The sequence below is a fragment of the Biomphalaria glabrata genome, chromosome 9, assembly GCF_947242115.1.
Source record: "Biomphalaria glabrata chromosome 9, xgBioGlab47.1, whole genome shotgun sequence".
In the NCBI taxonomy this organism is placed as follows: Eukaryota; Metazoa; Mollusca; class Gastropoda; family Planorbidae; genus Biomphalaria; species Biomphalaria glabrata.
Genome location: NC_074719.1, coordinates 28925133 through 28937122, shown reverse-complemented (window position 1 = coordinate 28937122; position 11990 = coordinate 28925133).

Below are 11990 nucleotides of genomic sequence, written 5' to 3'. Positions count from 1 at the left end.
GTCGATGTCTGTGTGGATAAAATACGTCCTAACCCTATAGAATCCTATCACCAACTGATTGTCTGTCTCTAAGTAGTCTCTAACCCAATTAAGTCCTAGCGTCACTAGTCACTTTCAAAACCCGTGGTGCATCTCTACCTAACTAACTTACAAACTAAGTGTCTAACAGATTCCTCCCCCCCCCCCCCCTTGGAAAAAAAATATGTCAATACATTTTTCTATTAGTCTAAATTAATACAAACTACTGTCAAGTCTGTACAAGGGCATTTCATTTCTTGGGGAGAGACAAAACAAACATAAAATCTTGACATCTTGGTAGTTCCTTGATTGTGTCTAGAGTTCAATTTATAACCAGAGTCCTGACAGTTCCCAAAACTTCAATTGTGTCTTTCATGTTCATTACAACAAGTACAGTTTCTCATATCATTATGTGGCAATATGACACTCTGCAGGCACTCAAGTCTTGAAAAATGTTCTCAGTATGCTTCTCTCGACAAGTATCCTCCACTGGCAGTAATCTTCTTCAACTTTCATATATATTGTCAGAAAATTAGAGTCTAGATGTTCAGAAATTTGCAGATATAAAAAATAGCCAGACGACAGTGTTTTTCTTTTTAAGTAAACAATATTTATTTGATTCCTAGTGAGACATTCTCCGCCATATGTCATTGGCAGTGAAACACTTGACCACAGGGAAAGACTTGCCATGACTAAGAGATTGGATATTTGCTAACATCCTTTTCGAAGGTCGACCATCAATTAGATTAGTGGTGGCCAAACTCATAGTCCAAAAGGGCCAACATAAAAAACAATTACAGAATTATAGTTTATTCAAAGAACCTAATATTTTAATTTAAGCTTTGCATTACTTAAGACATTTATAAATATAATTAGAATTAAAAGTACAATCTCTATCTTATCTTTGCTAATATGTCTTACTCTCAGTATCATACTTATATAGAAACTATGTATTGAAACATATATCAAGTGAAATAATATAAAAGTTATCTTTCAAAACTACAACCACCAAGTCTCTTCTAATGTAAACAATGGCCTCCTTGCATGGCAATGGAACTGAAACGTAAGTCACGTTGGTTTATTGTAAGTTTAGGCACAATGTCCATGTCTACAACGTCGAGTTCTTCCTTTACTCTTTCAAAAGTTGTCAATGATTCTTGGCGTACACATGTAGACTCACATAAGGAAAAAAAGGCAAACGCTGTTCTCTACTGATCATGAGTCGGTACTACCAGTCCAAATACAAAATATCTCCCCTCTTCAGATCTTCAAGACCAATTTAGCCTATTGTAGGAACGGACACAGCATGCCTCAATAGTCTTCGAGGTATATTCCAGCACAAACGTCTATAATTAGCACTGTTGTATATGCAAAATCAGTTGTTGTTGTTTTTTTTTTAATTTCAATTTTTGAAATGTAATATTAGTAATATTGTCATATTACTATGCTAAACAAATATGGAATCATAAGTAAAATGAAAATACAACATTTTTTTTTTGCCACTTGAAAAATAAATGGACAGGGTCTACCCCATCCTTTTCTTGTCAGGACGGGGCGAAACCTTGTGAAGACTTTGCGCCTCACAGTTTGAGAAATGCTTGCCGAGACCGACCACAATTTGTGAAATGCTGGCCTAGACACACACACAGTTTGAGAAATGCTGGTCTAGACACACACAGTTTGAGAAATGGTGGCCTAGACACACACACAGTTTTAGAAATGCTGGCCTAGACACACACAGTTTGAGAAATGGTGGCCTAGACACACACACAGTTTGAGAAATGCTGGCCTAGACACACACACAGTTTGAGAAATGGTGGCCTAGACACACACACAGTTTTAGAAATGCTGGCCTAGACACACACACAGTTTTAGAAATGCTGGCCTAGACACACACACAGTTTGAGAAATGCTGGTCTAGACACACACAGTTTGAGAAATGGTGGCCTAGACACACACACAGTTTGAGAAATGGTGGCCTAGACACACACACAGTTTGAGAAATGGTGGCCTAGACACACACACAGTTTCAGAAATGCTGGCCTAGACACACACACAGTTTCAGAAATGCTGGCCTAGACACACACAGTTTGAGAAATGGTGGCCTAGACACACACAGTTTGTGAAATGCTGGCCTAGACTGTCACAAAAGAATTATATCACTCAGTACTGTCATTATATAACACAACGGAAACTGAAACGAAAACTGTAATTGAAATAGAAGCTTTGAATTATAAAAAAAAACGGATGAATCTAAAATAGAAAATGTAGATACATTTAATTCAAAACAATAACGAGCAACACATTTTACAAAGTGTTAAAGGTGAAAGTTTGGTGACAACTACCTAAGTACAGAACGAGTAGATCCATCTTGTAACTTGTAGACAGTGGTACATGTTGCTAGTCTCACAAGAGATGTACTAGCTAGAAAGGTGTATATATATATATATATATATATATATATATATATATATATATATATATATATATATATATATATATATATATATATATATATATATATATACAGACAATTTCCTTTTCAAGAGAAGAGCCCTTCCTAATTGTCTATTCAACTCTTTAGAATGACTAAGTACTTTTATCTAAACATGTTCCGCAACAAGAGCTCAATTCAGAAGCGTGAGGACTTGAGTGTGAATACAAACTATTCCAAGGGGAATAGAATATGTTGCTTTGTGTCTGATAACAAAAAGACCAGATCACGTGATCTTCATCGTTCTTCTCATGCGCTAAGTGCAGCCATTTGTGGGGTATGAAACAATGGGGAAAAAAATATAAAAAACTAGTTTTACAATCGAGGCATATGGCATCATTTTAAAAAGCACTCATATAAATGACCCTGGGTGGTCCACAGAAAGATGTCAATGGTTTACAACTTTTAAAACTTCTTCACAAAAAGCCAGTTTAATACCATCGTATACTTTGAATAATAATCCACTGGCCCCTTACTACTGTTTAATTTGTCTATTACGAACTATTCTATGAATATTGACACTAGTATTGACGCAGCTTACCAAACACAATGATTAATAACACTGACGCAGCTTGCCAAACACAATGATTAATAACACTGACGCAGCTTGGCCAGACCCAATGATTAATAACACTGACGCAGCTTGCCAAACACAATGATTAATAACACTGACGCAGCTTGGCCAGACCCAATGATTAATAACACTGACGCAGCTTGCCAAACACAATGATTAATAACACTGACGCAGCTTGCCAAACACAATGATTAATAACACTGACGCAGCTTGGCCAGACCCAATGATTAATAACACTGACGCAGCTTGGCCAGACCCAATGATTAATAAAACTGACGCAGCTTGGCCAGACCCAATGATTAATAACACTGACGCAGCTTGGCCAGACCCAATGATTAATAAAACTGACGCAGCTTGGCCAGACCCAATGATTAATAACACTGACGCAGCTTGGCCAGACCCAATGATTAATAAGACTGACGCAGCTTGGCCAGACCCAATGATTAATAAGACTGACGCAGCTTGGCCAGACCCAATGATTAATAACACTGACGCAGCTTGGCCAGACCCAATGATTAATAACACTGACGCAGCTTGGCCAGACCCAATGATTAATAACACTGACGCAGCTTGGCCAGACCCAATGATTAATAACACTGACGCAGCTTGGCCAGACCCAATGATTAATAACACTTTTGTTATAGAAATACATTTTCCGCATGTTTCTTCTTCTTCCTCGTTCTCATCATTATGTTGCAGAGTTCAGATAACTAGAGACCAATTCATGAGATGAACTGTTGGAGTGTTCAGATAACTAGAGACCAATTCATGAGATGAACTGTTGGAGTGTTCAGATAACTAGAGACCAATACATGAGATGAACTGTTGGAGTGTTCAGATAACTAGAGACCAATACATGAGATGAACTGTTGGAGTGTTCAGATAACTAGAGACCATTACACGAGAGGAACTGCGCAGTGGTTCCCAAATAAGGGAGCTTTGAAGTTTTGAAGGACATGGTCAGCATTCTCTGGTTACACTCCACATGGACAGATTTCACTGATTCCTTGTTTGAGTTTCCAGTACATATGTTACTCTTTTGTGTCCGGTCCCGAGTGGAAAGATTTGACGTTGATCTTGTCGGGATAGTTTATAAAAGGCGTCATCTTTCTTGTGATTCGGCTGAGAGCTTGTCCATTTCCCATTTCTTTTATTCACTATTAGTTCCTTCGATTTTGCGCATGAATATCACATTTATTTGTTTTACAAACTATTCATGGTCCCTGTTTCAAGTTTTATCACGCCATTCAAAGAAGAAAGTCAAAAACTTCTTTTGATAGTTTCTAGCCAACAAGCCCGAGAGTCAGTCTGGTTATTGATCGTGTAATTGTTTGATTAACTTACACACAGCGCGGTCCTTCATGTTGGTTACATGTTCGCACGCCCACCTAATTGTTTGATTAACTTAGACAGCGCGGTCCTTCATGTTGGTTACATGTTCGCACGCCCACCTAATTGTTAGATTAACTTAGACAGCGCGGTCCTTCATGTTGGTTACATGTTCGCACGCCCACCTAATTGTTTGATTAACTTACACACAGCGCGGTCCTTCGTGTTGGTTACATGTTCGCACGCCCACCTAATTGTTAGATTAACTTACACACAGCGCGGTCCTTCGTGTTGGTTACATGTTCGCACGCCCACCTAATTGTTAGATTAACTTACACACAGCGCGGTCCTTCGTGTTGGTTACATGTTCGCACGCCCACCTAATTGTTAGATTAACTTAGACACAGCGCGGTCCTTCATGTTGGTTACATGTTCGCACGCCCACCTAATTGTTAGATTAACTTACACACAGCGCGGTCCTTCGTGTTGGTTACATGTTCGCACGCCCACCTAATTGTTTGATTAACTTACACAGCGCGGTCCTTCGTGTTGGTTACATGTTCGCACGCCCACCTAATTGTTAGATTAACTTAGACAGCGCGGTCCTTCGTGTTGGTTACATGTTCGCACGCCCACCTAATTGTTTGATTAACTTACACACAGCGCTCCTTCGTGTTGGTTACATGTTCGCACGTCCACCTAATTGTTTGATTAACTTAGACAGCGCGGTCCTTCATGTTGGTTACATGTTCGCACGCCCACCTAATTGTTTGATTAACTTAGACACAGCGCGGTCCTTCGTGTTGGTTACATGTTCGCACGCCCACCTAATTGTTTGATTAACTTAGACAGCGCGGTCCTTCATGTTGGTTACATGTTCGCACGCCCACCTAATTGTTAGATTAACTTAGACACAGCGCGGTCCTTCGTGTTGGTTACATGTTCGCACGCCCACCTAATTGTTAGATTAACTTACACACAGCGCGGTCCTTCGTGTTGGTTACATGTTCGCACGCCCACCTAATTGTTAGATTAACTTAGACAGCGCTCCTTCGTGTTGGTTACATGTTCGCACGCCCACCTAATTGTTTGATTAACTTACACACAGCGAGGTCCTTCATGTTGGTTACATGTTCGCACGCCCACCTAATTGTTAGATTAACTTACACACAGCGCGGTCCTTCATGTTGGTTACATGTTCGCACGCCCACCTAATTGTTTGATTAACTTACACACAGCGCGGTCCTTCGTGTTGGTTACATGTTCGCACGCCCACCTAATTGTTAGATTAACTTAGACAGCGCGGTCCTTCATGTTGGTTACATGTTCGCACGCCCACCTAATTGTTAGATTAACTTAGACAGCGCGGTCCTTCATGTTGGTTACATGTTCGCACGCCCACCTAATTGTTTGATTAACTTAGACAGCGCGGTCCTTCGTGTTGGTTACATGTTCGCACGCCCACCTAATTGTTTGATTAACTTACACACAGCGCGGTCCTTCGTGTTGGTTACATGTTCGCACGCCCACCTAATTGTTTGATTAACTTACACACAGCGAGGTCCTTCATGTTGGTTACATGTTCGCACGTCCACCTAATTGTTAGATTAACTTACACACAGCGAGGTCCTTCGTGTTGGTTACATGTTCGCACGCCCACCTAATTGTTAGATTAACTTACACACAGCGAGGTCCTTCATGTTGGTTACATGTTCGCACGTCCACCTAATTGTTAGATTAACTTACACACAGCGCGGTCCTTCGTGTTGGTTACATGTTCGCACGCCCACCTAATTGTTTGATTAACTTACACACAGCGAGGTCCTTCATGTTGGTTACATGTTCGCACGTCCACCTAATTGTTAGATTAACTTACACACAGCGAGGTCCTTCGTGTTGGTTACATGTTCGCACGCCCACCTAATTGTTTGATTAACTTACACACAGCGCGGTCCTTCATGTTGGTTACATGTTCGCACGTCCACCTAATTGTTTGATTAACTTAGACAGCGCGGTCCTTCGTGTTGGTTACATGTTCGCACGCCCACCTAATTGTTTGATTAACTTAGACAGCGCGGTCCTTCATGTTGGTTACATGTTCGCACGCCCACCTAATTGTTAGATTAACTTAGACAGCGCTCCTTCGTGTTGGTTACATGTTCGCACGCCCACCTAATTGTTAGATTAACTTAGACACAGCGCGGTCCTTCGTGTTGGTTACATGTTCGCACGTCCACCTAATTGTTTGATTAACTTACACACAGCGCGGTCCTTCATGTTGGTTACATGTTCGCACGTCCACCTAATTGTTAGATTAACTTACACACAGCGAGGTCCTTCGTGTTGGTTACATGTTCGCACGCCCACCTAATTGTTTGATTAACTTACACACAGCGCGGTCCTTCGTGTTGGTTACATGTTCGCACGCCCACCTAATTGTTTGATTAACTTACACACAGCGCGGTCCTTCATGTTGGTTACATGTTCGCACGCCCACCTAATTGTTTGATTAACTTACACACAGCGCTCCTTCATGTTGGTTACATGTTCGCACGCCCACCTAATTGTTTGATTAACTTACACACAGCGAGGTCCTTCGTGTTGGTTACATGTTCGCACGCCCACCTAATTGTTAGATTAACTTAGACAGCGCGGTCCTTCATGTTGGTTACATGTTCGCACGCCCACCTAATTGTTAGATTAACTTAGACAGCGCTCCTTCGTGTTGGTTACATGTTCGCACGCCCACCTAATTGTTAGATTAACTTAGACAGCGCTCCTTCGTGTTGGTTACATGTTCGCACGCCCACCTAATTGTTAGATTAACTTAGACAGCGCTCCTTCGTGTTGGTTACATGTTCGCACGCCCACCTAATTGTTTGATTAACTTACACAGCGCGGTCCTTCGTGTTGGTTACATGTTCGCACGCCCACCTAATTGTTTGATTAACTTACACACAGCGCTCCTTCGTGTTCGTTACATGTTCGCACGCCCACCTAATTGTTTGATTAACTTACACAGCGCGGTCCTTCGTGTTGGTTACATGTTCGCACGCCCACCTAATTGTTAGATTAACTTAGACAGCGCGGTCCTTCGTGTTGGTTACATGTTCGCACGCCCACCTAATTGTTTGATTAACTTAGACAGCGCGGTCCTTCATGTTGGTTACATGTTCGCACGCCCACCTAATTGTTTGATTAACTTAGACACAGCGCGGTCCTTCGTGTTGGTTACATGTTCGCACGCCCACCTAATTGTTTGATTAACTTAGACAGCGCGGTCCTTCGTGTTGGTTACATGTTCGCACGCCCACCTAATTGTTTGATTAACTTACACACAGCGCGGTCCTTCATGTTGGTTACATGTTCGCACGCCCACCTAATTGTTTGATTAACTTAGACACAGCGCGGTCCTTCGTGTTGGTTACATGTTCGCACGCCCACCTAATTGTTAGATTAACTTAGACAGCGCGGTCCTTCATGTTGGTTACATGTTCGCACGCCCACCTAATTGTTTGATTAACTTAGACACAGCGCGGTCCTTCATGTTGGTTACATGTTCGCACGCCCACCTAATTGTTTGATTAACTTAGACAGCGCGGTCCTTCGTGTTGGTTACATGTTCGCACGCCCACCTAATTGTTAGATTAACTTACACAGCGCGGTCCTTCGTGTTGGTTACATGTTCGCACGCCCACCTAATTGTTAGATTATAGATGTAAATAGTTGAAACTGGAGGCAGACATCAGAAGAAGAGTAAATATCTCCAGGAAATAGTGACAATGAACTGAGACACGATGCTGTACGAGAGTTTGCACCATGGGAAGCGTGGTACGCTTGAACTTGGCTTGGCTACCTAGAAGGGGGCTCGAGGTTCGACACCCGACTCGGGCAGAGTTGTGTTTACTGAGCGCCTAAAGGCAGCACCAACTCCTAGATACCCCCTCCCCCCCACTGGTCCACAAATGAGATTGGACCAAAAGCGCTCTGAGCATGCTTTAAGCATGAAAGTAGCGCTATATAAAAGCTATAATAATAATAATGTTAGGCAAAATACTGTCCAATATATTCTACTGAGTATTTTCTATTCAGATGTCTACCGTACAAAGACAAACTTGATCAGCCACAATGTGTCGAATGTTTCAATAAGTTATCGAACGAAAGTTTGAGACCTACTGCACTGAAGAGTCATCTTGTCACAAATTAGAATGAACTAAAAGACCAACCCTCTTGAAATGTAAAGTGACAAGAAGTTAACAAAACAGCAGTGCAACAACAGTGAATAAAAAAGCTCTTAAGGATCATATATTATTGTATTGTGCCCAGAGCACACACAGTTGCGGAGAGCTTCATTATGTCAGCAGCTTCAGAAATATGCGATTTGGACGTGTTGGGGATCCGATAACATCATATGGCGTGTAAAGGGTCCATGAATTGAAAAACAAATGTGAGAACCACTTTGACAGGCCCAGAAACAATTCCATGCATTGTTTTCCTTAGAATTCGTTGTTTTAGTGTTGGTGAATGATTTGTTGAATGATTATCTTGCAGACCTAGTTTCAATTAAAGAAAGGTTCTCGTGTCGTATTTTAATTTGGTTTAGAATAAAAAATGTGAAGTCCATTGTTCTAGACAAGAAGAAATAGATATAAATGTTCAGAGTTACCTCCCCTTATAGTAGGATTTTTGTTCTTCCTGGAGTTTATAGTCATCTACCTACTTAATAATGTACATAGTAAACACATTAAACGCAGTAAACACATTAAACACATTTGACATTTTGTTTAGTCATTGTGATGATGACAATTTGATAGAAAACAAAATGTTCCATGTCTTTCTTGTTCACTTTGTTGTTCACTTTGTTGTTCACTTTGTTGTTCACTTTGTTGTTCACTTTGTTGTTCACTTTCTTGTTCACTTTGTTGTTCACTTTCTTGTTCACTTTGTTGTTCACTTTCTTGTTCACTTTCTTGTTCACTTTGTTATTCACTTTGTTGTTCACTTTCTTGTTCACTTTGTTGTTCACTTTGTTGTTCACTTTGTTGTTCACTTTGTTGTTCACTTTCTTGTTCACTTTGTTGTTCACTTTGTTGTTCACTTTCTTGTTCACTTTGTTATTCACTTTGTTGTTCACTTTCTTGTTCACTTTGTTGTTCACTTTGTTGTTCACTTTCTTGTTCACTTTGTTGTTCACTTTGTTGTTCACTTTCTTGTTCACTTTCTTGTTCACTTTGTTATTCACTTTGTTGTTCACTTTCTTGTTCACTTTGTTGTTCACTTTGTTGTTCACTTTCTTGTTCACTTTGTTGTTCACTTTGTTGTTCACTTTCTTGTTCACTTTCTTGTTCACTTTGTTATTCACTTTGTTGTTCACTTTCTTGTTCACTTTGTTGTTCACTTTGTTGTTCACTTTCTTGTTCACTTTGTTGTTCACTTTGTTGTTCACTTTGTTGTTCACTTTCTTGTTCACTTTGTTGTTCACTTTGTTGTTCACTTTCTTGTTCACTTTGTTATTCACTTTGTTGTTCACTTTCTTGTTCACTTTGTTGTTCACTTTGTTGTTCACTTTCTTGTTCACTTTGTTGTTCACTTTGTTGTTCACTTTGTTGTTCACTTTGTTGTTCACTTTCTTGTTCACTTTGTTGTTCACTTTCTTGTTCACTTTGTTGTTCACTTTGTTGTTCACTTTGTTATTCACTTTGTTGTTCACTTTGTTATTCACTTTGTTGTTCACTGAAGATTCACAAAGCTTTTCTCTTTTTCTTCTTTCTATTTGTCGTCCTAAGAGCTGAGCCTATGACTCTTACAACTTTGACCTATGGAAGCTTGCCTCCAGCTGCCTGTCTAAACAAAAACTTCTGTCTGGGAAAGATCCAAGCAAATGTAAATGATTACATCCAGATGGCTAATATCCCAAAGCGCTTGGATTTAAAGTGAGGCCAACGGCCAAGCACATCAAAGGAACTCTTCAATATTCATTCTCTGTACCACATCAGCCAAACAGGTGTTATCCATATAACGGTACTTTAAGCAACAGTATCTGGATAAGGACAATTTTGTTAGGGCTTTCTTCCATCCTCGCCAATGCAATAAACTCGGTCCTTAGGCACCCCAACGGGGTTTCTTTTTTGCTTCCCTATAGGCCTAATGGTCCTCTCTAACGATCGTTTTCACCCTAGTGCCATGGTGAGGCTGAGAAGCATTGCTCAGGGACAAAGTTTTTATCAACTCACTCTGTCTGTCTGTCTGTCTGGTCAAATGTTTGTACGCTGTATTTCTCCCTATCTCGAATCAAGTTGAAATTTAGCACAGTTATGTTTTGCACCTGACAACACAAGAATCCACAACAATAGGAAGTTGAAACTGTAAACATTTCCGTCAGGGAACAAGAATTTGACTCGATTCCACAGTTAAAAGAATAATCTGATGAAGACAATCATACAAGATACATTGACAAGGGGTTATAAAGATTTGCTGAAAAACTACTGTATGCTTACATTAGTAAGTTTTCACATTGTGAGCAAAATATTAAATCTACAAATAGAAATTATTAATCTGAACACAAATTTAATGCTTAAATAAACTCAAGGAACTTTCATTAATCACAAATTCATCTAAAAGGCTTCATTCATAGCGATCATTACCATTTGAACATTTTCGAGAACTATAGACATTCGCCCAAAGTTTGGCTTGTCACTTCAGAGCATCCTTCAGTAGTAACAGAACATTTTCCTCCATGACAATGATCTAAAACAAGGAGATTTGAATGTCAAGAACTGTCTGTTGCTTTCAGTCACGAATTGAACTTTGAATATTGCAGAGTGGGTGAAAACAAAAACACAAAGTCAAACGTCTCAAGCCAATCTGTTTATTTTGGCTGTAAGTAAGTTATTGAGATGGCAAGTAACAGTCAGTAAGTTAGGTATTGAGATGGCAAGTAACAGTCAGTAAGTTAGGTATTGAGATGTCAAGTAACAGTCAGTAAGTTAGGTATTGAGATGGCAAGTAACAGTCAGTAAGTTAGGTATTGGGATGGCAAGTAACAGTCAGTAAGTTAGGTATTGAGATGGCATGTAACAGTCAGTAAGTTAGGTATTGAGATGGCATGTAACAGTCAGTAAGTTAGGTATTGAGATGGCAAGTAACAGTCAGTAAGTTAGGTATTGAGATGGCAAGTAACAGTCAGTAAGTTAGGTATTGAGATGGCATGTAACAGTCAGTAAGTTAGGTATTGAGATGGCAAGTAACAGTCAGTAAGTTAGGTATTGAGATGGCAAGTAACAGTCAGTAAGTTAGGTATTGAGATGGCATGTAACAGTCAGTAAGTTAGGTATTGAGATGGCAAGTAACAGTCAGTAAGTTAGGTATTGAGATGGCAAGTAACAGTCAGTAAAAATACTAAATCAAACATCCATGCGTCATCACACACACACAAGTCTCAGCTTTTTATCTTCTATTTGTCGGTTTCTAAAATCTCCCAAGAACTTGTCCATTAGAAAACCAACGCAGCTTGCAATAAGGATGAGATCAGCGTATCTTTACATTATTTTCTGTTTAATCCTCTTGCTCTAGTTT